Source organism: Grammomys surdaster, unplaced genomic scaffold, assembly GCF_004785775.1.
Source record: "Grammomys surdaster isolate TR1022 unplaced genomic scaffold, NIH_TR_1.0 63, whole genome shotgun sequence".
In the NCBI taxonomy this organism is placed as follows: Eukaryota; Metazoa; Chordata; class Mammalia; order Rodentia; family Muridae; genus Grammomys; species Grammomys surdaster.
Genome location: NW_021604565.1, coordinates 18064751 through 18092022, shown reverse-complemented (window position 1 = coordinate 18092022; position 27272 = coordinate 18064751). Strand labels below are relative to the sequence as shown.

Here is a 27272-nt window from a genome sequence, read left to right as displayed (position 1 = left end):
CGGCCAACATGGCGGCCAACATGGCGGCCAACATGGCGGCCAACATGTCAGAAGGATCTACTGAGCTCTTGCAAAAGTCCAGCTAATAGGAGGAACTAAACTTTTAAATTTAACTGAGATGGGCTCTAAGTGGAATGAATGAATTGAATTTTGAAGATAATACAGAAGTGGCAAATATTACAGCAATGCTTTTCAGTATTGCTTATAAATTAAAATGATGTTCATTATCAAATTGGGCTAAAAGGGTATTTTAAAAATAATTTTGCCCACCTGGATTTGTGTTTGTTTTTTGATGATTATAACAGAAAAATGTTTTTTCTAATTTTTTATTATATTCATTCTTTTCTGAGGAGAGATGGTTTGTGTGTGACAGCATGCATGTGGACCTCAGAGGACATGGGCAATGATTCTCTTATTTTACTACATGGGTTCTGGAAATGGAACTCGGGTTATCAGGCTTAATGGTATGAATCTCTCAGCCACCTTGCCGTCCCTAATGCCATGAAAACTTATATAACACATAGCTCTCACCACATTTCTATTACATAGCTGTGGGTTTAGATATTTTAAACAAAATGAAGAATCTGGTTGGATAGATCTTTTCAAGGTATGTACTCCTCACTTTAAAATAAATTGGACAACTATGCCATTTTGTTTTTATATTTTATTTTTAAGACTATAATATAATCACTTTTCTCCCTTTCCTTTCCTTTCTTCTTTCCAAACCTTCCCACATGCCCATCCTTGCTCTCTCTTTACATTCATGGCCTCTTTCTTTATTAATTATTTTTTTTTATTAGTCCTGGGATTTTACTCATTTGGAATAATTCCTGGTTTAAATTTTACAACAGCAGAAAAGAAAAAATTCAAAACATCCATCCAAGCAAAAGATGTCTTTAAGCACAATATATAATGTGAACTTGGGTAAAGAAGATAGTTGATTATATTATTATATACTTACATATAAATTTTATTATTATTAATTTGGGAAGGATGTTGCTAGATATTGAAAGAAGAGACTCAAGTATGTTTGGCTAATGCTGTATCTCTAAACTGTAAATCTTCAGCCTGGTTGCCTTTTAAAGTGAATTCAGGACCTTTCTGGCAATGTGGGTTAAGAAGGTCAAGATTAGTGTTCAGCAGAGAAGACAAGCTACTATTTAGAGACTAAAAACAGATTAAATCTTGATAAAGTAACAGGCTAAATTAGAGAGGATTTAATTTAAAACTGTCCAAATTTAATCAGGATTCCAGGATGTAGTCGGAAAGACTTGATTGAATCAATTTCCCTGCAAAAGTATCTAAAAGGAACACATATGCAGTAAAATAATTTTAGTTAATGAAATATGAGAGACAGTTTAAAATAGTGATTTTACTATGCATACAATCATTTTTAAATAATTTATACAACTTAAAAACATGTTACTTTACTGGGTTCTTTTTTTCTAACCAAAGATAACTGAAGTATAAATACTCATTAAATCCCTGTGATGCATTTCACTTTTTGAAAACAAGTTACATCTTCAACTCTACTCTTCTGAAGAATATTGGAAAGAAGGCAGTATCAATTGTAAAGCATTCACTTAAATTTTTCATTAAAATAAGTTTGCAACCAGGTGTCACCCATGTTTAATTCCAGCATTCATGGAGCAGAAGCAAGTAGATCTCTGGGAGTTAGAGTCCAGCTCAGTCTGTGGAGTGAGTTCCAGAAGAGCCAGGCTATATAAACAGAACCTGCCTAAAATTTTTAAAAATTTTATTTCTGGTATGGATTTTTTCCAAATCATATGAACTGCTTCATTAAATAGAAATCTGTGTTTCTAACCACTCTCAAACAAGAATGCTCTACCAACAGCAACTTGCAATCCTGGTTTTTAATCTAATAGATTTCTCTATGTGAATAAACAAAGACTGGTACAAAATTTTCTAAGTCCCTGGCAGAGTAAACCTCCAGTGTTTATTCTTTTTCTGTAAGTGTAAAATATGTAGATTGTTAAATCTGTAAAAAAAAAATGTATCCATATTTATGTGAAAATTAAAATATTAGGCTAAACTTATTCAAGGCATCCATTTTCATATTTATAATTCCCAACAGATACACTTTAAACTGTGTCCTTTGTTTACCTTAAATATTCTTTATACAATTTTTTTCTTTCTTACTAAGCCCATCAACATACTAAGGAGATAGTCTCTAAATGATTCTCATCCTCCTAATAGTTAATACCTTAAGATCCATCCCAGGCTGTGAAATTCACTAAACCAAAAGTTATGGGAAAACAAACTGCTGAATTCAAATATAGCAGGAAGTTCTTTCAATGGAGGAATGACTCCAGAAAGTTCTTTTAATGGAAGAGTGACTCCAGAACTTCACTCAGAAAGAGGGGTTGGAACTGGCCATGAACTCTTACAGAATCAGAATGCCAGCATGCCCCTGGGCCTTTGTCTTCCTGCTATTTAGCTTACCTTTCTTTGGCTATTCACTATGTATCCACATAACCAGTCATTTTACAAAGCTGATTTTAGTGTTTATCTCTTCTGGGTTTGAGAAGTTTTGTTTTCATTTAGAAAGAAAGAATAACCAAGACTACATTTTTATGTCTGATTCCTGAAAATAAGTATTTTCATATGAATTACAAAGCAGTTGTCTAAAGAAAACAACCAAGTTTTAAATGTTTCAAACAAGGCTCAGCATTTCTCCACGTTCTGTCATTTAACTCTCAGAACAGACCTGCAAATCTTTGAAACTTTAAAACTGTCACTTCTTTAGATCAATAAGGACACTGAGGTCAATGAGGTTAATACCCCAAACCAGATACTATATATTTTCAGTTTCCCAAGTGAACTTGCTTCACTTCATTGTATCACTGAACCCTATCATTGGTAGGAATACTGATTGAATCTTCTGACAGTACCACTGCATCATGGATGTTGCATGAAGTTTGTTGGGTAAAAATAACCTTGCTAAGGACTGGAGAGATGGCTCAGAGGTTAAGAGCCCTGGCTACTCTTCTAGAGGTCCTGAGTTCAATTTGCAGAAACCACATGGTAGCTCATAACCATCTATATTGTGATCTGACGCCCTTTTCTGGCATGCAGGTGTACATGCAGATAGAGCACCCAAATAAATAAATAAATAAATAAATAAATAAATAAATCTTAAACAAACAAAAAAACCTTACTCCTGTATGTAATAATATTACAATGGCTAAAAAGAGCTACGATGTGTTCAAATGTAACTGCTTTCCCCAGAACCTGTAAACTTCACAGTTTGATACACTTTTTAAATTTTTTTATTGATAGAGTGTTGAAACCAACCAGCTAAACTATAAAAATGAACTAATGGACTATATTTTATGTAAGCATTAGAATTCTATATGCATAGCCTGAAAGAAGGTACGCACCACAAATGAATTCAAGACTCAAAATTCTGGAATCTAGCCTTCAGTTCAGTGGTACAGCACTTAGCATTTTTAGAGTCTAAATTCCCAGTCCCCAGCATTAACATGTAAAGACAAAACGAAAGAACCTGTAAACAGTTAAGCCAATACATTGAGCTGAATTGAAATTATAAATTAAGTCAGTTTATAAATCAATAACTCAAAAATTTCCCTAGGAAATGCCTTCATATACTGGGACAATTTTACAGTTACAAACCCCAAATAACATCAAAAGTCAATAATAGAGGTTAAAAACCTCAATTTGGTTATTTCACATTACATATTTTTATACAAAATTATTATATTTTATGCCTATGGATTTGAATCACTATGGAATATTGTAGTTATAGACTCTTTATAGTTATAAGTTATAAAATGTTTTCATCAGCAGGAAGAAGAAAAGAATAGAAGAATGATATTTGCCTCACAAAACACCACAGAAATCCCCAAAAGGAGCATAGAGAGATCATCTTTCCTTTGGTGGGAAGTGAAATATTGATGCCCAGTGTTCTCTAGCTTAATTAAACTGAACCTCTTAAAAACAGAATGCTGTGGAGTTTTCTTCCATATCTGGACCATTGGTTTGTAAGAAAGGATAATGGAAGCAGCAGTGCTTTTCTTGGTGGTTATCGTTTGATCTTTTGGGCTGTCTGAAATGTCTCCCCATGCAGCCCATAATCTCACAGGCAAGGAACTGAATCCTTCTGGGCGAATAATTGCAGAATGTCATAAAAATGGTACTTTGTGGTGCATTTCATGTTGCCAATAACTTAATGTAGTGAATTAACCCAGTTCTCTAAAGACATGAACTTCAAATCCTATGTCAACGTGGAATATTGTGCATACTGAATAGAAATACAGAAAAACACAAAAAAAGTGATTTCAAAGAGGGAAATACTTTAGATGTCCCTCTGGTGCTAGAGCACTCTATCCAAAAAGAAAGGGCTGTCAGAGAAAATGGTTTACTTATAGGTTTGGATAGGCACAGAAAAAGTAAATTAGGACTCCTGAGAACCAGAGGCAGTAGATTCAAAGAAAGCCTGAAGCCCAGTTCAAAAACATGTTCAAGAAAACAGGACAGATAAGAAGAGATTCTGAGATTGACTCAAACACATCTTAACCTAGCTTACCCCAAACTTATTGTATGTGCTTACTCATGTAGAAAACTAATCAGTGTTGTCTTACATGAATGAAGACATATATACTGCACACTCATAGTCTGATACTTGGATGCACAAACGTATCTTTCTCTGTGTCACTGGAAGCAAGAGAAGAATGAGTAGCCAGTTAGCACACATTAGCAGAGACCATCCTGACAAGCATGGTGCTTCTGGATGTGTTTAGTTTCTGTTTCTACTGATATTTTCTCAGAAATGCTTCCTTTCTGTTAAAGAAAATAAATAATATTTGTTGTTTCAGATCAACTCAGTCATGTGCATATTCTATCTCTGAATATTTTTGGCTCCATATTCATCTCTGCACCATTTTAATTCCATTTTGCTTACTTTTTTAAAACAGAAGGAAAGCAGAAATCACAGGGACTTTAGAGACAGAAGCTATATTGATCACTGCTGATTCCTATTTTAATAACTCATTTTTTCCACAACCCATCTGTGACATGCATCAGTAAACAAAAGCAAATCTGATAGGGGCAGAAAAACAAATCCTATTCATTATAAAAAAAATTTATTGCTTATCAACCAAATAAATTGCAAAATGTGTTTGCAAGGTCTATATGTAGTCTATTTCTGGATCATTACCTTTTACAACGATAGATTTTCTATATTTTCCAAGGCAATAGCTTGTTAAAGCTCATCTCCATGTTAAATCTCTGTATTCATCAGATGACCTCATAACTTGTTTTTATGTCCTTAATCCTCAAGACTTCTACACACTCTTCCCAAGGTATTTTAGGCAAGGAACTGTACATCTGTGAAAACGCATCTTAAACCATTTTTACAGTGAATCATATGATTACCGAAAATAAGAACCAACATGAAGTAGCTAGTGGAGGATATTTAATAAGTGGTGATGCCCTCTCATTAGGAAAAGTACCTAGCCTAAAATATAGCGTATCTATATTATAAATTCTATCAAAGAAAAAATAAACTAAAATCTCATGTCTTTCCCATTGTGAGACTTAATTTACATTGTATCAATAATAAGGATATCAGTTTCACAGATCACTCTATACAACTTGATGTATTGGTAACACAGTAGTAGAATCAACCTCATCAGATCTTTAGAAGGAACAATGAAGTATTGTACAGAAGGCTCCTGGCAATGTCAGGTGTTAGTGCCTTTGAAGCCAGTGAAGAAGTCATCACTTATCACCCTTTCACAGAAGTGAATTTTTTTCCAAGAAAAACCAATGTAAACAAGGCACATGTTACATACTTGGGGCCAAATAAGGATGTAGAAAGTAAGCAGCTATGTAAGAACAGTTGTGCCAGAGTGGGTGAGAAGTTACACATGACCTTGAAGTTCTCCTGTCTCACTGCTATCTTCCCTTGTTTTGAACTTGCCTCAGCCCTTAATCTTAAACCCAATGGCAATAAAAGTAAATATCCACTGCTACTCCAAGGACAAGGTGGCAGACAGTGTTTTCTGTCTGAACTATGAACAGTGGCTTCCAGTAATCTGTTCAATCCAGGTTGATCACTAGTGTTTAGTCTGTCTCAGGATGCCAAAGGAAGAACCAGAATTCTATCTGGAGCTGATTACCTTCCCAGAAGGTAGAAACTGAGAAGGTTGGTGGATTAAGTTTCTTTCTTGGCTTACTCATCACTACTGATGGACAGAGAACATGAACTACAAGGGCTAATGAATGCAGCACCTCTGGGGACTGTCACTAGAAATAGCAGCCATAGTGAGGTTAGGGTAGAGGACCTTGAGGCTGTGAGTTCTCCTGACAGGAGCTGTGATTCATTCCTCTCAGAAGAGCATCTGGCTTGCATTCTCCTCTAAGCTGTGGAGACATATGCAGTACAAGACTGTTGACATTTCCCTTCACTCTTCCCTAAGGGAAAGACTGATGTTTCACCCACCATTCAGTCTCTCTACAGAGTTCTCAGGTCATGGGACCAGGTACTTTTGATGTCTTGAAGCTGTGGTGGTTTGAATGAAAATGGGCCCCCTAAGCTGATAGGGAGTTGTACCATAAGGAGGTGTGGCCTTGTAAGAATAGATTTTGCTTTGTTGGAGGAAGTGTGTCACTTTTTTGTTGTTGGTAGTGAGCTTTGAGTTTTCAAATGCTCAAGCCAAGCCCAGTGACTCTCTTCCTACAGCCTAAGGGTCTAGATGTAGAACTCTCAGCTCCTTATCCAGTACCATGCTTCCTGCCATGACAATGGACTAACCTCTGAACTATGAGCCAGCACCAATTACGTGTTTTCCTTTATAAGAGTTGCAGTGGTCGACACAGAAATAAAACCCTAAGACATAGGCTCAGCATCTTGTGGGGGAAAATAAACAAACAAAAACTCAAACAAAGCCAATCAGATAAAATCCTCCTGAAGGACACTTTAAGTGTACTGACTCACAAGAAACCTAGACTCACTGGAAGGTAAGTTGTCAGCTGGTAAAGCATAATAAAGTCTTCAGATTTCAAAGGATCCTTTCCAAATACTGTAGGAATTTCAGGTTTCAGTTTAAACTTAAAATTGAAAGAATCTCAGGTTTTGGTTTAAACTCAAAAATTAGCTGCCCTAGGACACATCCCGGGAGGGACACATTCCAAAGACTTACACATACATTAGAGGGGAAGGGCCCAAGATAAGAGGTAATCAGGAAGCTGGGCCCTTAATGTAATAAACCTTAATAAACCTGGGCAAACAGAAGCTACTTAGCTAACACTCATTGTTATAAAGATAATGTGCAAATCTGAGTTCCTAGAAACCGGGCCTGGGAACAGCAGTTGAGGACAGTCTTTGTGGTTATTGTTTAAGAGGTGATTGTAAAACTGGTCCTCGTGAACTTTGTCAAACTGGTATAAGAACTGCTCTTAGCTTTGGCTTGGTGTTCCTCTTGCCTGCGTGTGAAGGAACCCCAGTGCACTGGTATCAAAAAACCTCTTGTTATTGTATCGAATCCGCTGTCCATGAGTGTGTCTGTGGGAGCGCGTCCCTGGGTTTGGATCTTAGAGTCCAATAATACCTCATGGAAATTTCCAGATGATGGTAAACAAGTAAGTAGAAGAATTACTAGATCTACCTGAAGTCATGAACAGTTATATAGTGAGCCAGGCAGGCTCTACACATGTTATGCAAATCCATGTCTCATATTACTGAGATATTACTCAGCTGCTCTCAGTTAATACAGATGGCTGAGAAACACAATGTCATAATTACTTAAAAGAACCAGGATGTCTGCTACAAGATAGTGTCACACATACACATGCACATGGACACAGACAAACACAAATATAAACACAAAAATGCACGCACGTGCACACTCACACATGTATGTATCAGGAGCTATACCTATTAAATCTCAACAATGTGGTTGCATAAATACAACTTCAGCCATGACAATACCAGTTGACATGACAACATGGAAGGGAAATTTCATAAGGCCCCACAACTAGATGGACGGCTAAAGGCAATCAATGAATGCAGAGAGAGGAAGAATAAATCTCTCAAGGAGTGAGCTCCCTAGTTGAGCTCCCAATAACAAGTAGTCAGTCCTAAAAACATACACATAATAGCAACACCAAATTCATTTACATATTCATTTTCACACAAACATATGATAAAGAAACTGAATTTGAGAGGGAATAGATGAGTTATGGAAGAAGGTGGAAGACTGAGTGGTATAAATACAGAAAAATAGAATAAATCCAATAAAGCATAAAAATGAAAACTAGGAAAGAAAATATGCTGAAAATATACATCTGAAGCTGCAACTGATGTTATTTATTTAGAATGTTGGTCAGCTTAAAGAAGTCTTCACTTTGGTAGCTATTTCAAACTTGAATACTGTCATACTTAATAGTCTACAGTAAAATTCTAATTGCCCAGGAGCCCCATCTGTTTGTATGGCCCACCTCTAAAGTTTCCAGCCAGCTGCCTAATCTTGCTGTATATAAAAGTGATCATAGGGCATTTCAATTTGCTTTTGGTAGAAAATCTCAAGGAAAAGAGAGGACTAAATCTGCAGGACACTCCCCTACATATACGCAGAGCTTCCATGCACTTCGAAGGTGAGACCAGGAAGCACTCCATCTGGCTGGAGCAGTTTAGGGGCCTCTGTTCTGTGAGTGACACAGACTTAAGAGACTACAACTGGTAACAACACAAGACCAAGAACAAACTCCCAAGCTTAGATACAGGTGTGAATTTTGTTTGCTCAACACTCACTTAAGGGTGCAAGGCTGACCTGCATTGCTTGTTTCCTTCTTTTTGCCTCAAGCAAGGTGACTTGTCATGTTCTCACTTCAACAAACTCTGTTGGACATCATGCTACCTCCATGGCATCACTCATCATATTTTTTGTGGGCATCATTTTTCCCATAAAAAGAATAATGATTTTCCCAGTAAATTACCTGAGAAAGAGAAACCTGTTTTCCTTTTTTGATGGCATTTTGAGACCTTCTGGGAAATGGGGTTTAAGTTCCTTTATCTCTCTATGCTTGGAGACTATTCATAACATGTCTTGTAAGACTATGTTTCCTGGTCACTGGAAGACAATATGCAGCTTACTTCTTATTATAGCTTAGTAACCAGAGTCTATTTTTAGGTAAGTGATTATCTTATAACACTTCTTAGCAGAAATTACCCATAAGAATAAGCATTAGTCTAAGATAAAATGAGTCTTAATAATAGCCTACATACCCCAGACTCCTTTCAGCCACAAACAGTCCTAAGTTACACAAATTTCATGTCTCTCTTCTGGAAGAAATAGTTAAAAGCAAGCCACTGGCATAAATTTGTACCAAAAATGTTATCACAGACACCCCATAATCAGAGTTTCCTTTCTAATGTTTTAGATAACATATATATATATGTATATATATATATAATAGTGCCAGGCTATGGGCAATAGAGTGTGTCTGTGATCTCAGCACTAGGGGGCTGAGAAAGGAGAATCATGAGGTGGAAGAAAGCCTAGACAAAATAATTCAGCACTATCTTAGAAGAAAGCAGGAGAAAGAAGGGTCAGGGAGAGGAGGAGAGTGAGTGGAGAGGAGAGGGACGGAGAGAGGAAAGGGACCTGAGAAGAAAAACAGGGAAAAAAAAGTCTGTATAATGTTGAAGACTCTGTGGACTGGGGAGTACATAGTTTCAAGCATCCACTGGAGGTCTTAGAAGATATGACTTTCAGATGGGGGAGAGAGAACTGGATAGCTCTTTCATATTCCTTTCACTCTCACAGGACACTTGAAACACTCATTCACAAGACCATACAGTATATCTTTCCTGCCCTCCTCAAAGGAAATGCCTGTAAGATACTGATACCTAGGACACCAAACAGAATGAAGTTTGCATCAGGAACTTGGATCCACAGTGATCTTCTATATGGTGGCCTACTGAGAGCACAGATGGCTTCCGTTGCTGTGTGACTAGAATTATAGGATGGATAAAATAGTTTGTCATTCGTTATTTTACTGCTTGTGCCTTTAATCTTGTTATTCAAGTCAGGAGTCATTATCAGGGTTATAATACCTTACTTGTTGAACAAAAGATCTAGAATCCCTCTTGTGAAAAGCAAAACCATAACAAAGGAGCCAAGGGTATCCATGGATTTCAAACAGCAAGGCTGTAACTAGGTTGCAGCCAGTGATCACTTATGTTTGTTTCCTTAATGCATGGTAACAGTGTCTCCTTTCTGTATCTTAGGCCATCTAGGATTCTAGTGCCTCAGAAGGTAGATAGCTTTTGTTAAAGTGTTCTATGCCACTTAAAGGAAACCACAACAGAAAAAGTGTCCCGTCCTTTGATCTATCTTAAAATTCTTCCTGACTCAAAGCAAAAGAAATTGTCCCACCTTCCACAGCTAGGCCAGATGGCGCCTCCACACCTCTCTCACTGGCTGCGACTGCAGCATAGGAGACTTTGTTTACAGACAGCATTCATGTTTTCCTTCAGCAACAGAAACAGAAACCCAACTCAAATTAACTTAAACAGAAATGGAAGATAATGTATTTTTTTGAAAATAATGTATTTATGGAGCCCCAACATTTAGGAGTCACAGCAACCTCAGCTAGGGTGTCCCATGGTTGGAGTTTGCGCTCTTCCTTTTCCTGATTTTCTTTAACCCAGCTTCACATTCCTCAAGTGTCTTTCACTCCACAAGAAAAATGACCAAGGTCTCTGGGAAGAGTCCTGACCATGTTGAAAAATTCCGTGGTAAAGACAGCATCTCTTTAATGTCCAAACACTCCCCAAGGTTTCATCTCTCATCATCCTTCTAAGTCAGTAAGCATCTTTGACAAAGTCTCACATAACGGGAGATGACAGTATAGTAACGCTTAGATTGCACTGCAGCCCTTGGTAACAGGAGACAAGGGTTCAAGTCACCTAACATGAACCAGAAGACTGAGAAAGTTGATTATAGACCAAAGCTGTCCATAAAAGATTACATTGGTTCAAGACAAATTCACATGGAGGTGCCGTATCAAAAAAATGAATCTTTGGAGAATAGAATATTATGGCAGGACCTTGTTGACATTTTGTTGGTCAGGATGCCAAACACAGACAAAAAAAAATGTATAAAAATCTCTATAAATCTATATAAATATATAAGTCACCCCCTTAACATCTTTACCTGGATTATCTGTCAATATATCTCACTGTGCAAAATCCATAGAAGCTTTGTATGCCTGCTATTTGTTAGGTAATAAGGATCTGGGTAATAAAAAGATGGCAAGCTGTGCTAAATTCATGAACTTCAGAAAGTGTATATATGGGAACACCCAGACCCATGGTTGGCAGCATTAAACAGCAGGACCTTTGGTAATGTCCAATGACAAAGAACACCTAAAGTTATAAAGCATGAGAAAAATGTAATGAGGCTAGAGCTATTACTACATACCAATATTTAATACCACAAAAGAGGCAGAAATGGCATTACTTTGGAGATTATATTTCTATCTATCTATCTATCTATCTATCTATCTATCTATCTATCTCTCACACACACACATACACACACACACACACATATATTAAATCAGACTTCATTTTGTATTCTTACTTAAATGATCTAAAAGTTTAAAAGACTTTTTATTTTAATTCAAAGTACTGACTGAAGATGTCCTTATATAAACCAATATTTGGTCAGACTTTGACCATATCTTTAGATACACAGATGGAGTATTCAAACTTTTATCAACTCAAATACACATGATATTAGCAACCCTAATAAAGGCTGTGTGTTCAAGCCATTTTTATTCAATTTCAATAGTCCCTGCAGCCTTTTATACCATAACATAATTCAGCTAAACAAATGGACTATAGAAACCGAAGTTAGCAAGCAAATACATGAATAACTTTAGTAGCCCTCTTTTTTAAAACATCTGAAGTGTTAGTAGTTTTAATATATATGATTTACATGATTTATATATTATTTACATGACTAGACATTATTTAAAGTTAAAAGTTCTCCAAGATCAACTTGAAGATCCCATAGTAAAGAGAGCTTCTTTTTCATGTCCAACATTATATGTGATATATATATATATATATATATATATATATATATATATATATATATAATTTCTTAAAGAAGACAAAGGACAAAGCAAATGGAGAGAAAACTTTCAGCAATTCTAGTATTGAAGCCAATTGTATCCTAATCATCTGTGAATGTACACCTGTAAAAATGCACATGTGGGGTATGTATCTTGCCTCCAACGTTTAACAATAACATCTTTTTCTTAAAAACATACTAGTCACCCTGCCTTTCATAATCCTAGCTATTCTGGAAAATATAATTATTTGTATGTCAGTAAAGGGTTGTTAATCAGGTTGCTTTCTACTTCAAAGTCCCCCTACTTTGCCTAGAAGATTCTATGCTATACAACACTAATTTCCATCGCGTCCATTTGGTCTCAACGTCATGCCCGTCCCAGTCACTCATAACATCGTTTGTTTTCCTTATGTACCATGCTATTTTCTCTGCCAGGAACATTTTTCTTTTACTCTGAACCCTAAGCAGCCTTGAACCTACAGAAGCTTTCCTTTTCACAGCACAATTCTTGGACCCACCTGCTTGGTCGTGACGGCATCAGTCAAGAAATATAACTAATGTCTCCCATACATACCACCTACTCAAGGTTATGGACCATGCCTTTTATTGTCTCAAAACACCTGCCACGTGCCTAATATATATCTGAATCAAGATAATTGTTAGAACGATGCTATGTATATTTGAGAACTCTGTACAAAGGGCTAAATAATGTTCCATGCAGCTTAAGACTTCTGTCTCCCAGTAAATATATCCCTGCCAAATGTATTTTGATTTGGCAGATTTCACTATGACCTGCATTTCTGGAACATAACAAGATGGCCACAGTCTGAGCATATTTTAGCACTTCAGGAAATTCCTAGATAATCGTGAGGTGTAAAGGCCAGATCTTCATCAATATTAAAACTTAAATAAAAGCAGATTTTCCTTGAAAAGAGGCAAGCTTTCATAAAGACTCCAATGATAAAAAGAGCTAGATCATTCATCATTAACACAGACAGGTATAGGATGTGAATTTCAACTCATGGGAGAAGCATCCTTCCCATTGCTCAGGGGCCCAGGGTAGTTTCCTGGACCACTTTCTTTGCTGGCATCTAAGTCTCTCAGGTGATTCCTTCTGACATGACAACCATTAGAATAATTAAATTAAAAACAAACACAAGTAAGATAATAAAGATTGAAGCAAAGTAAGGGGCGTTCGTTAAAATCAAACTTAGCTTTTCAAATGTTCAAGGAAATAAAAACTTGGAGAAAAACAGCCTTGATTGATGTGGTCCAGCATTCACATCTGTCATTTAGAGAGTCTACAACATCCAAGGTTGAGCCCACTAAGACACACTTGTCACCACAGCCTCTCTCTGAACCATGAGTTCCAAAATTTAGAGCCATCGATGTGGGATGGTAGGAAGCCCTTGCTCCAGACAGGGAAGGTGATGATCAGCTCCATGAGTGAGTCCTGTTCTTAGTCGTGTTGGATCCATTGTAAGACAAGGTCTAGAGAACCCACATTCAATCTGTGACTGCCCTGAACACAACCATAGTACCAGAAATTGCTATGTGCCTTCTAGGAGCATTGTTTCCTACAGAATGGTGCAGGGGACCCAGTGGGTCAGGCACATGTGTGGCCAGTTAAAGCACTCAACAGGTCTAGTTATCTGGCCCAAGTCCTATGTACCAAATAGAACTTACCAGGAACCAAAGAAAGAACTTAGATTCTTTATCTTCTATTTTGATATTATAATATAATTATATATTTTTTTCCTTCTCTTTCCTCCTCTAACCAGCCTTACACCCCCCATTCTCTTTCAAATACATGCCCTTATTTTTCATTAATTGTTGTTACACACATAATTATATGTGTTTATAGATATAAGTTCCTAAATATTACATGCTCAGTTTGAATAATGTTACTTGTATGCATGTTTTTAGGTGATCATTTTCTATTTGTTAACAAATTGTGTGTTCTTCTCTGGGGAAGACGATTTTCCTAATTCTTAGAATTCCTTAGTTGTCCCTAGTTCCTCTTGGAATAGGATTGAGGTCACATGGTCATTCCTTCATTCTCTCTGGCATGTCTCTAGCCATCTATTAGAGCTGATAAGCTACACACAGAATGATGTATACAGTATGTGAACAGAAATTAAGTACGCAAATTTAAAGGGATATATGTGTGCCATGGTATATGTATGTAGTAAAATAATATTTAAGAAAATCCCTCTGAAATCTGAAATAAAAGGGTTTAAGAGGCATGTGGCATGAACAAAAATTTCAACGCTACAATGGGCATAAATGATTGCTGATTGATATCTGCAGACAATTGTATATATTAATTGGTAACAAAATCTTATGTACATTAATACTGGTGTGGTTCATAAGCCAAAGTAAAAATAATGAAACACTAAATTCTATTAAGAGGTTAGTAAGTTGTGAGGAAAACAGCCTGTTCCCCACCAGTGTTCATTTACTGACGGAATTCTTCTCATGCCTGACAACTTCAATGCAATGCTTGTTTGAGAGGAAGGTTTGTTTGATCTTGAAGAATTTTTAACTTTAAATAATATCTAATCATGTAAGTTTATGATAACTAAAAAGTTGCACATGTATTTATAAAAGCATTCAACTTGTAGAACAGAAATTGTGTATAATTAGCATTTGACATAAATAAATAAATAAATAAATAAATAAACAAACAAACAAACCAGACAGCATTCAGATATTTTCCTGAGAATTCTGGTTATTGCTGGCTTTGTATTGTGTTCTGATAATCCTGTAAAGTAGTCCAGTTTTCCAAATAACCACTATGATCTACTTTGGAGTCTTTCTGTTTTCTGAAAGTGCCACATCTTCATAAAACTGTCTGTCTCTGCCCCCTGTAATTCTACCCATTGATTACCTGCACAGAGATGAACCCAACTATACTTCCTACATTCCCTTCCATTCCCAACTAACATTCTAGCCTATGGAATGTGCTAGCCTACTGTAATGTGCTTATTCATTGCTGAAGCAATAGTATCTGGGTTCTTTCTAGCTTGGGGCAGTAATGAGCACAGCTGAATAAACTCTGAGGATATCTGGACCTAACCTCAGCCTGAGGCCCTATGGTCCTAGATCTTTCATTAGATTTGATCGATTTCTCTATCTTCTCTTTATCACATTGCACATAAAAAAGTTCTAAATTTGATCCAGACCTCCCTTCTGCATAGTCCAAGAATCCCAAGCCCAATCTTAAATACTCCTCTCCCCAGGGATATATTGTATTGACAGGAGAAAGAAATATTGAGATGTATCTGAGATTGATGAATATTCTTTGGTACGAAGCTCACACTAGGTATACACCTGTGGGATCCATGAGAGGGCACAGGGAACCAATATGCTGTCTTTGCCTTCCAGACAACTATTTAGATAACACACTCAAGCTTTGTTTGGGAGGATTTTTTGGTAGTGGTTCATGTCTTTGTTTTCCCTTTCATCTAAATTTACCACGGAAGCAAGGCGCTGTACCTCAAATCTCCTTGCCTTCCTCCTCCCTTTGGATTCTGTCTTGAAGGCATGAACTCGATGATGGTACACAGCTAGAACTGATTTTTATCTGCCATGAGGTCCTCCTCCTGCCAAGAGTTTCTTCATGCTTCCTTCAATTCCTTGAAGTCCACCATAAGGATCCTATGAGTGATCTTCTGTTTAAATGAACTATAATCTGTTTTCTATTTAATTCATTTGAGTAATTTACAGATTATAATATCCACTTTCTTCCTTTCCCCAAATAACATAAATAACTATGTCAAAGCTTGTCCCTCTGTAGACGTTGTAATTCATTCATTATTGTCTTAGCACAGCTATGTGTTTCGATTCAAGAAGCTGATGGAAAACTTAAAGAAATTAACTCATAATTTCCCATAAATCTTCCCAAACTCTTAATTCTCATTTCCACTAAAGCTATTAAAATAATTTATGAACTCTATTACCAAGAAAAAATAAATAGATAAAAATTTCTCACAATATTCAATGACCTAGTACTGGAATGTAAGATTCGATGTACAGAATAATGAACAATGTCATCAAATTTGTCTAATTTTTGTAGAAATCAATGATTGTCACTATCTAACTTTTAAGTTTTCCACTGGCTTTATCTTGACTGAAATAGAAGATTTTCAAAAATAATAATAGGCTGAATTATACGTAGCTAAGCATGGATAAGCTTTGAGAGAATCAGCCAGTGAAGCAAAGGGGTACTTTCCCTGTTAGAAATTTTCTGATTGCAAGGCAACTGAAACTTAGATCCTCACACTTTAAATGGTCCCTTGCCATCTCTGTTGTACTGCCCCAATATGGATGCTAACTTGAAGTATTAAAGAATGTGCAGAAAAGAGCATCCCACTAAAGTCTTGCTTTGATGATATCTTAATTGCATTTTTTTTGAAAAAAGAAAACTTGAGTATCTTAACAATTTAAAATCCCAAAAAATACACCAAGTAATGAATGCATTGCTGATTTCTGTAGCATTCCCATTTTAAACAGATGTATTTGCTTATTTTTGCAATGCTGGAGACTGGACATGGGATCTTCTATATATGAGAAAGCACTGTGCCAGAGATTTTATGCCTAGCCTGAATTGGTTGTTAAATATCTTGCCTATCAGTGTTGGAAATCCTGTTGGAAAATCTAGCTGATACAATGACATGCCACAAGTAGACCACATTTATTGTGGGCTCAATGCTAACTTTAAAAATGTAAACAAAGGGGACTTTACTATTCCATTTGGAAACACTTCAAAATAAGGCAGCTACATTTATTTATATGACTACCTCATTTGGATGAATGAAAACAGAAGAAAACAAGTTTCTTTTAAGTCATTTATCATGGTCAACATTCTTCTCCCAAATGTGTGATGTGTACTTACGACATCCCGTCAATGTGATCTATGCAAAGAGTTAAAAATAGATAAGAGGAAAACGCTGTAGTCCATTAATATATTAATTCAGAATGTTCTAGCACATTTTATCTTAGGAAGCGGCTGCCATGGACAAGCTTTTTCTCATTCTTTTTACAGAATAGTCCCACTAAGAAGTAACTTTTTTTTTTTAATATATGAAGACCTAACAAGTTAACCTTAGAGGAACACGAATTAGCTGTACATGCTTGTGCACTCTCAAAAGCCAGCAGCAATTCCCATGCTGGTGCTGTCACTGGCTTAATTTAATGAGTTGCATGATCTTGGTGTTGGGAAGCATAGTCTTTCCCAAGAGAACTAGCTGAGGAAACCAAAAGCAGGGAGAGCAACGCCAGGTTCAGAGAGGCGCCTATCAGAAGTACCCACATGCACATGGCAGTATCCCTATATTTACTGTAATTCGGTACTTTGAAGCAGTGCTGAAGGCCGGGTTGGCCAGGATCAAGGGACAAATTATTATGTTAGTTTATATAATGACTTCACCCCCTGACTTTCGTCAGAAAACCGTAGAGTGATCCTATCAAGACTATTACGAAAAAAAAGGTATTAGCCTACTCAACCAACACACATTTATTTAGCGCAGTGCCTACCCACACAGTCTAGTGTTGTCTACTGAAGAAGAGAACTAATGTGCAGTTGTTCCATTTATCTCAAAACATCAAAACAATGATTAGAATAGCCCATCATTAATGATTCCAGACTTGATATATTTTATATAATATATCAATTTTATAATATAGCTAAACTCATAAAATATAGAAGAACTTGCTATATGTTAATCATGACCCAGGAAATGAACGCATAATTCCAACAGGATACCACCAGCAAATCAACTTGCATTTTAAAAACCTGAAACTCTTCAAGGATGCACAAAGCAATAACACAGTATCAATCTCTAAAGCACAATCATCAGGATGCAACAACTATCAACTAGCACCAGTCTAGAATTTTCAAATTAAAAATGTCCTAATCAAAGGATATTCTGCATAGCCTCAGGATTCTTTTGAGATAAGGTTACCTAAAACACTATATTCATCCCAAATAAGATAAAACAAGAAGGTCTTTGATCATTTTAATCAACTTCTCTAACACTATAACCAAGTCCATATATAACCAAATCTAACCATTTGTCTCTTCAAGATGAGAAGCTTCAAGCTCCCTGGAGTATAAAACCTACTGTGAAGTCACAAACAGATAAGGATTGCTAGGTTTGTTTGCAAGTCTCTGCTCAGCCTCAGCCCCAGTACCTCTTTCCTCGGAAATGGGTGGGTAGTCTTCTGGCTCATCACCTATCCGTCTGCTTACAACACAGTTATTCAAATCAGAGTTGCTGAAATCAGGCTTCACGACCCACAAGGCTGACTTCTGTGTTTCTTTAGCTAGTGACAGTCCAGACAAATGTCAAGGGCATAAATTTTTCCTTGAATAAAGCAGGCTGCTGTCAACACCAGCCACTATGCTCTCAGTGATAAATAGCACAGGCCTTTTACCTTCTTTAAGAGGCCAGAGAAACTCTATATTACAAACTTATAAAGCATTCTGAGAGCACACAATATCACATACAGAATATTCTGAAGATAGTAAAGACAAAATATTGAAGGGTGAAATCTTTGGGAGGTGGGTCAGTCTCCTTGTTCCTTGTAATAGAGGTACAAATCACAAAGGTACAAATCTTCCCCAAGTAAAGCTTTGGTTTCCATAAGGTGCTTGCTAGCCATCGGTCTTAGCAATGACAAACTCAAGTTACCAAGATAAACAGATACTCTTTGCCTTTGCTACGTCATTAATTTCAAAATCTGGTTATTGATGTTCATGAATTCACCAAGGCCAGCACACACTGTTTGAATAAATCCCCACTTCTCCTGCTATCCCTCTTCCCGCTGGGACAATGATTGACAAGCTAGCAGGCACCATATTTGCCTCTTCAGGCAGAAGGGTTGCCATGCTATCTCACTGTCTCTCAAAACCTGTATCCTGGTAAATTATAAAAGTGGGTATTTTGTGCAGTTATTCCTCAAACAGAAGAAAACGAGTGCTCAGTTTTCAGACATTTTGTTCATCCTAAACATTACAGCACAATGCTATAGGCTTTAAAATGTGTGCTTCAAAACTCCTGCTGCAAGCATCACAGGACAGAACTGATTTGAAATTCTGCTTCATTCTAACAAATACTACCTGCTATGCTATAGTTGTAAGAACTGTAAACAGACAGGCATGATCTAGCCAGCAAGTATCTGCATAGGAAAACTCTCTCTCCTCACTCAGATGCCAAGCAGAATCAATAACCATTTCCCATAGGAAAAAAAAAAAGACAGATGAGATCTGACCCCTTTCACCTCAACTCTTACCCTCTCTTTTCTACACACACACACACACACACACACACACACACACACACACACAGGCTTTCAAGTCTCTTAAAGAATCATTATGTTATGTATCTCCTCAACTGCTCCAAATTAAACAATGAATATTCATCTTGTGTTTCTTTTCATAAATCCATTTTGTGACATGCATAAAAATATTATTCTAAACAGATTTAGTTTTATAAACTGGAAATAGTGCACAATGCAGTTTATTGAAACTCCAAAGACCTCAAGTCATGGATAGTCTCCTGTTGTCACGTCTCAAATCCTTTGAGTTGTATTAATACACATGCTTATCATTGGCTCATATCATATCTTCCATACATTCATATCAGCCAACGACAGGCTCCTTTCTGAGCCTGGGGTTGCTCTCACTAGCTCTATTTTCCTCAGCTAGTTCTCTTGGGAAAGACTATCCTTCTCAACACCAACATCATACAACTCAGCACATTAAGCCAGCAGCAGTGCAAGCATGGAAATTAAGCCCGGCTTTATGGAAAACCGGGACTTTCCCCACAGCCATCTTGCAAGAGACAAACCTAATGTGTTCCACCAGGACAGAGATGAGAGCTCTTTCTGTTTGCACACACAGGAGAAAGGGAGGGGTTACCAAGGACTCCAGGGACTTGGTAGTTCTCTGCTTTGCAGGAATCCCTCTGGGATTTTAATGGCTAAGAGTGCAGGGCATGGCTGGCTATTAGAACAAGGGAAGAAGGAAGCGGCTCTTACAATGATCCCTTCAGAATGAATCTGAAAGGAACCAACAGATGATGAACAGTGTTGAGAGAGGGAAGCCAAGAGAGCCATAGAAGCCTGGAGCAAAGCTGGACTTCCGCTGGGCCTTGGTGTGGTCCTGGCACAGCCCTTACCCAGGAAACATTCTTTGGGTCCAGCATGCAGTTTCTGACAGGACTGCAGCAGAACTCACTTCACTGAGTGCAAGCTATTGCTCATCTTTCCTAGGCAATGCACCATGCTGCTAAGGAGGAAAGCTTGTTGTCCACCGTACACACTAGTCTGTTGGCTTAATATGGAACCTAATACAGGAAAAATATCTGAGTCTCCTACTTGCCTCTGTAGCGATCCGAACACTAAAGTTTCTCCCCAGAATACTTCATGAGACTTCAGCTAAAAAAAATTTTCTCTCTGATTCTACTCAATCACTCACTAAAGGAAAAAGTGATAATTGTTGTTTTTATTTCAATGTACAAATTAGCATTTTTCTTTTTGTAAAAAGCAACTGGGAACCTAGTGAGTCAGTGCAGGACAATCCTGTTGTCAGAACTAACTGCTTGCTTGGGTCACGTTACAAATACATAGTACCAGGAATCTTTCGAGGAATCCCTAGTTTAAGTTTTTATTGTTTTTTTCTTAAAGATTTATTTTTATTTTATGTACTTAGAGTTTTCTCCACCTGTATGTGCACCATGAGTATGCTTGGTGCCCAGGACGGCCACAAGAGAGCATCAGATCTCCTGGCTCTAAAGTTAGAGGGGTTGTGACTGCTAGGAAACACACCCATCTCCTCTGTAAGAGTGGCACGTGCTCTGAACCTCTGAGCCATCTCTTCAACCCTACAAGACATTTCCTAAGAGGCAAAATAAACTTCTGTCAATAAGTAGATCTCATTACCTTAAATAAGGTATGGGGACATGGTACCATTTTGCAATGAAATCTCTGAAAATTAATGTTTGTTATTGAGGTGAACTTCTAGAAGCAATATCTAACTTTTAAAAAAAATTTCTAGCATTTTTTTAACAAAAACTTGAAACAATTTTTAAACAAACATTTGTTTTTGTGTGTGCACATGCCATGACAGGGATGTGGTGGTGGTCACAGGTCAATTTTTAAAGGGGCCATTCATAATCCCAGGAATACTGAAAGCCATGTTTTCTAAATCTGCCCTGACATCCAGGGCCGTACAACTGTGGGGACTATCTAATTCATCATCAACTGCTAATAGCAATCCCAGCTGTAACCTGTGAAATGCCCATAACACTCTTTCCCAAAGTTGATGAAAGCCAATAATGCCCCCACCCCTCATTGCTAGGGGGCCTCCAGTGGATCGCCCTCAGCTCAGGCACAGTGCTGGAAGCCTATCAGTCATTTCCATTCTTGGAGTGAGACAACATGATTTCTCTCCTACTTTGACTGACATTTCTTTTATCCTCAGGGAGACATCGTACCATTTTTTAATGCCTTTACCTTAGGGCAGCAGATTTCATTTACTGTTTGCTGAAGCTTAGCTATGCTTAGGGACAGATCCTTCAGGAGAGTTGTCAAGTTATGCCTCCACTTCAGATCTCTCTACTCGAGAAAGTAGCCAAAGGGCACATATAGTCGTTTGTATTCAAAAGGCAAGACATTGGGAGGAAGGATATTCTTATTTCACACCAAATTTAGCATTAAATAAATACAGCCTTCACCTCTACACACTCACAAGATTTCCAGATTCAAATTTCTCTCTTGAACACCCATGCCCAACCCTCCCTCCCTCCTCCTTGGACACCCCCTCCAACCCCCCAATTCAATGTAGACAAGCACACTGTTATGTTTTATTAGAACTATATTCTGAAGAAAAACACGACAAAGCAATCTCTAAAAGAATCATCTATTTTACCTTGACATCATCTATACAATCAATTAAAAACTCACAGGAATATAAGCCTAAGATAACAGCCCCTTCATTATTCAAATTTCCCACCTTCCAGATCTCTAGAAAAGTCGATCTATTTTCAAAGAGTGACCCCCCCCATCATCTGGCCCAGCCGATGAGGTGAAAGGGCACCCCTGGCCACTATATTAGTACTGTCTTTTTTGTTATGTCACTCCATAGGTCAGGCAAGACTGTGAAGAAGGAAAAAAAAGAAAAGAAAAACAAAACCCATACCCCACTCCTCAATAAAGTTCTGGCTTCTCTTCATCTTAACACTTGCCCCCCTTACCCCAGCACACAAACAAACACACACAAACTCACACATGAATGCACGCACACACACAGGCGTCCATACACCCCTCAATTCGATGTGATAAACATATTGGTCATGGCACGTAATCAGAGAGAGACCCATCCTCTGAAGCAGCAGCCTGTGGCCACAAGTCGAACCTTCCTTCATCCTCAGTGCTCAGATGGCCCAGGTTTCCAGCTCTAGCTTCCTTCAGCTTCATGTCTTACTCTAACAGTGCAGCTTTAAAACGTGCCTACCAGACAGAGCTTGAGAAGACGTGGCAGTGGTGACACCCACCTCTTCATTGCCATTCCATATCCTGGAACCTGCAGATCCTTCTTGACTCATGTAACTGGTGGGTAAAATCTTTGCTGGACATTTTATTTTGCAACAGAATTTTAGATGTTTATTGAACTAAACTAGTCTTTGCTTTCGTAAATCACTGATTTACATGCCTGGAACTGAGATTTCCCCCTTGAAAAACAGGTAAGTAATGGTCACTGTTCCCACCTGACTCACGCCCCCTCCCAACCCCGTTTATTTGAAGCTACCTGCTTATGGGATCCACAGATGTTATGAACATCACCATGTCCTCTAAGAAGGCCCCATGGTTCCAGAGCCCCTGTGACATCAGGGACTCCTAGGATTCCTTCCCTGAGTAGGAGATGGGAACAACCCTGCCTGAGATGCATCCTCTAAGCACAGAAATCAAGGAAGATGAGCAGCATCAGGTTTCAAATAAAAGACAACCAGAGCGAGGCTCTGGAAGCACATTATTGAGCCAGAAAGAATGTAACCGCAAAAGGAGGCTGAAGAGACACAGGGAAGGGGAAGCAATAATCCCTTAATCCTGTCCTGGACCACCTCCCGAGCAGTCAAGAGGCAGAGTACCCCTAACTGCAACACAGAGGACCACTTGTCGGCAACACGCACCTGCAAAGCGCAGGCATGTACACTCTCTGCTGCGTGTTGCATGCTGCAGACTTCTACCTTACTTACCAGCCCAAAACACAAATCCCCCCCCCCATAGGAAACAGAGGATCCCCTTGGCCTAGAACACACACCACTCTTCCTCTGTGTAACGCACAAATCCAGTCCCACATTGCTTAAAGGGAAGCCGGAAATACATTCCAGTAAGGAAAGCATTGGCAGCTCTTCTTAAGTGACAACCTTCCCCAATGCTTCATCTCCAGGGAGCCTAGGAGCCTCCAAACCAGGTAGGAGATGGGAGAGGGACTTCAGAGAAGCGCCTCCTAACCAAGGGACTTGTCTCAGGAAAGCCTCCAACCCTATGCCCATGTTAGCAGACTCACCAGCACCCCCTCCTAGGCATGAACCTGCCCCACTCCCTGCTTGCATTCCCCCAAATCATTCACCACCTTTCCAGCCCTCCCTGCCAAGCCACTTTCTGTACCCGCTGGTTCTCACAACGTGTTGCCTCACACACTCCCTCCGGAGGCTTGAATTAAGCCTGCCTTTCTCCATCATATCTACCTAAGCTTGTTCTGATTCCCCAAATTAACCAAGTTCACCCGCCCATCAGGCTCCCACTGACCCTTCCACTGGCGTCCTTTGCTCTCCTACAAATCCTCTTTTCCCACGCCCCACTTTCCATCTATCTTGCCTTCTGTCATCCTGGTTCAGGACACACTGCCCTTCTATTTTGCTCTCTGACCCTCTCTCAGTCCCAGGGACACTCACTTTCCCTTTTTGGCTGTTTCCAGGCAGGTCCCTGCTCCCCAAACCTTCCCTTGCCCATAGGACACTGGCCGGCTCCTGGCCTGCCTGGTCCGCACCCTCACCCGCGGTCCTTCTTCTTTCCAGAGTGTCCCACACCTGACCCCGGAGCCAGTCCTGCCCTCCCGGGTCTGCTCATCATCGCCTTTGCTGGAGCATCCTTGTAAGCAGGAGCTCTCGACCTGCCCAGCGGTTTGGGAGACGCGCGGGGCTCCGGAGGTAGAAGGCTGCCCGCTCTCCGGGCGTCCAGGCGCTCCTCCCGCTCGCCAACCCCGGCTCCCCCGGCGCCTAGCCCTCGCCCCGGCGCCCAGCAGCCGCACAAACTTACTTGCGGGTCGGCGGGAGGGGGCTGCGGCGAGCGGTGCGAGCCCCGCAGCGGTGAGTGCGCCCCTCTCGGTGGGGCCGGGCGGCGCTGGCACTGCGCTCCCGCGGCCGCGCGCGGACTGCGCTCAGCCTGACGCAGCCGGGCTCTGCCCCCGCCGCCGCCGTCGCCGCCGCCGGGGCCGCCGAGCGCTTGCAGACATGCTCAGTTTCCGGACCTGCCCGCGTGGAAGCTACCAAGAGCCATCCGCGGCGGGGGAGGCGGCGCCGAGCTGCAGAGCGGCGGCCACGAGCTGGAGGCGACCACGCCGGCGGCCCCGGGAAAAGGGGGGGCGAAGCGCTGCTAAAAATAGCTCCTGCGGAAGGAAGCCACCCGCTGCCAGCGCACCCCCTCTCCGCGCGTCCCCGCAGCGGACTCTCAGGCTCCGGGAGCTGGCGTCCTGCCGGACCCCTGCCCTGGGAAGCCGTGCCCCAAGAACAGACACCTGCCAGGGTAGCCTGAGCAGAGTCCCAGCTCCAGGCTGCCAGGTATGGCACTATCCCCCATTCCAGACCCCTGTTCCCGGAGCTGCCCAGCAGCCCTAGCTTCCGAGTCTTGGACAGAGACATTGAGAAAAAAAACTGTTCTGAAATTGTGGGAAAGCTCCTCTGCTACTGACTTACGAAGAGGAAGAAAAAAGTTTTCAGGTTTATTTTGGTGGAATTGAAACGAGAAATGAGGGAAGGCAGGCAAAATACAAAGATCTGTCCAAAGGGTGGCATGGTGCAGCGGGTTGAAAGGGGCTCTGAAAAGATCTCCTTAAATACAAGAGAAAGCCGGGCTTCTCCCTGGCTTCTATTTCCGCAGGATTTTACATAATTAGTTGACACTCAGCCTGACCTTGGAGGCACTGTTCCTGAGCTGTAATTTACTTTCCTTGCCTGCTGCCTTCTACTTCCACCGCTCCCACCTTTCCAACTCTGCCTGGGAAATTACAGAAAGGAGTAGGATCGGGGGCCAAAGTACAGCTGGGTAGACTGGAACCCGGCCGGCCCTTTCTTGAAGAAGTCAGTCCTTTTGCCAGGATGAGTCCCAGGTTTTCTAAGCATCAATCCGACTAGCAAATCAACCCAAAGGCCTCTTAAAACCACCTGACCTGATAGTGAGCTGGTTACCACTATTATTCGCCACTACACCCCACCTCAATCGCCGACAACTAGCTTTATCTCTTCTCTCCTTTGAAAGTGAAAAGTCCATTGCTCTGTAAAAGGAAAGCCGTGAGGAAGAGGGAGGAGGGGATATTTATTCTGAAAAAGGGACCAGTAGGGAAAGACAGGAATTTGAGTAAAGTCAGTGATGTACATGTACTTCATAATGAAACCCATTATTGTGTACGCTAAAATAATCAATAAAAAATTTTCAATTACAAGAATGAAATGTTCAGATTTTTCCTACGTCAAGTTATAGTTTTAGCTTTTTCTCTGACAGCCACCAAATTAGATTCATCACTTAGGAATTCCTTGCTTATATTTGACAGAGGATGTTGAAGCCTGGAGACAACTGTTGCCTGAAATGATACCTAGCTGAACCCAGAATCTGCCGGATGAGAAATAACCCACGTTTAAATATAACCTATTATTTCCTGACATCGATAGCTGCTCTTAGAGTAAGGGATCCAAAAACTAGGAGCAGTTTTCAGCTAATGAATTTTGTATTCTTGTTTTTTCTACTTGTAAGAAGGAATTCAGAGCCTAGATTTTGGGTTCTCTCGAAAGTGACTGTTTTATCCCAGTTCATTTACATTTTTGAGGTCATGCATGGACCAGAACTGAGCTCTACCAAGAGCTCACAGTCCATGCGCAATAAAAATACATTCATTTGCCATTATCAAACCTTAATGAAACTTGGCTTGCCGAAACAAAGTCACACATGTGCTTTTTAACAGTACTGTAGCAGTGTATGTCTGGGCTCAAGGCATGCTCCTAAATCAGACTGTTCAATTCCCAATCACAATTTAGTTTTATGTTTAGCTTTCTTTCCTCTAAAGCTATCTGTCTGTGAAGCTTATCCATCCTTTCCTGTCCTAAGTAACATAGGATTAAGATGGATGCTGTCCACATGGGGGTCATCACTCCACTACTTCTGGCCTGTCACCGTTGAGGTGATGTGATCTTGACACTTTTATGACACTGCATGCACACTCTGTGTAGGGACAAAGCGTGGCAAGCCTTCACTTTAAAGGCTGTTTTCAGTTCCTACATAAAAATGTATGGTTCAAAACGCACTGCATTCACAACTTTCAATGCCAAGTGAAAGCAACTCAGTGGTCACTAACAGATAAATTGAGAATGTTATTCATTGGTTCACATAACTCAGGCACAGAGGTGGGACTCCCTGACTGACATAGGCCCATGTCAGAGATAATGTGATTGCCTTGCTCTTAGCATTGTTTCCTGTGCTGTTGTTATTTTTCCTTCCATTATGAGCAGAATGCATTTCCATCCATGCATAAGGGACAAAGTTGGTAATCCTAGTTTCTTTGTCAAAACAAATCAAGACTTTTACTCTCTTGGATCTTAAAATAAAAATCCAGTTGGCTCTCCAGGCTCACATGGATAAATCTATCTACCCTAGAGAAAGATTCTCAAAAGGAGAATACCTAATAGCTGAAGGGACCCGTGAATCTTACAAAAGAGAGACAGTGTACACTGCCTTCCTGAAGAGTCTTGCCTCCCTGCAGTCAGAGAGACAGAGACAGACAGACAGACAGACAGACAGACACACACAGAGATACACACACAGAGAGAGAGAGAGAGAGAGAGAGAGAGAGAGAGAGAGAGAGAGAGA

The 27272-nt window shown here is 39.7% G+C and overlaps 1 protein-coding gene across 1 annotated transcript in view; it reads right to left on the bottom strand.

The window, feature by feature from the left end:
* The window catches only part of Oxr1 (oxidation resistance 1), a 406935-nt gene extending 382375 nt beyond the window's left edge, over positions 1-24560 (bottom strand). Inside the window, exon 1 of the mRNA XM_028765635.1 lies at positions 24453-24560. The gene's annotated coding sequence lies outside the window, so the exon portion shown is untranslated. The remainder of the gene's footprint in view (positions 1-24452) is intronic.
* Between the last annotated feature and the right edge of the window lie 2712 nt (positions 24561-27272).